Source organism: Pseudopodoces humilis, chromosome 1 (assembly GCF_049639895.1).
Source record: "Pseudopodoces humilis isolate 2021_Gansu_Grassland_sample_001 chromosome 1, ASM4963989v1, whole genome shotgun sequence".
In the NCBI taxonomy this organism is placed as follows: domain Eukaryota; kingdom Metazoa; phylum Chordata; class Aves; order Passeriformes; family Paridae; genus Pseudopodoces; species Pseudopodoces humilis.
Genome location: NC_142200.1, coordinates 19,664,445 through 19,665,206, shown reverse-complemented (window position 1 = coordinate 19,665,206; position 762 = coordinate 19,664,445).

Genomic DNA, 762 nt, shown 5'->3' with positions numbered 1-762 from the left:
TTTCAGTATATGTTCTTTCTTTGGGAAGATACTTGAGTGGTTTGAAAAAAAAAATTTCTTCATTGCATAAGTACTTAAAACGGTATTCATAGCCTTGGTGAATTTAGCTGTTTCATTATACAGCAGCTCTGGAGTCATCAATGTTTTATTTCTATTTTATCATAGCCAGACTATGTAATGAAACAGATACATGAACAAAGTAATTTCTTTTACTCTTCATATGTTACAGATACCTAAAACAAACTAAGTGACCACTCAGGTATGTGTAAAAATACAAACCTTTTAGATCAACTGAAAATTTCAACAGGGTTTTTTTTGCCAGTGTCTGTGTGGCTCTTCTTCACTTTGCTCATGGTGGTAGAATCCCCTGGCATTTGGGATGAGGCTGTTGTGATTCCCGTATCATCAAGCTTGTAACAATATAAAACAATATCTGTGTGCACACCTACACACAAGACAAACTAAACACTGCCAGCCACAAATCCCCAGGGCCAGAGTGCAGTGCCTGTGTTGGCACCTCTGTAAACAAAACTGTGCTGGATATTGCTGCTCCATCCTCTTGTGCAGCTGGCCAGGCTGAGCCTCACCTGTGGCTGTGCACACAGCTGCAGTGGGGCTCTGGCAGCTGCTCTGTGAGACACTCCAGGCAGAGACTGGCATCCAGCCCATGTTTCCCCTTTGCAGGCCCCAGGACCTTCAAGTGCCTCAGACATGTGGTCCTGCTCCAGTGGATCATACTCCTGTTGTCCTGCTTGTGGGCTA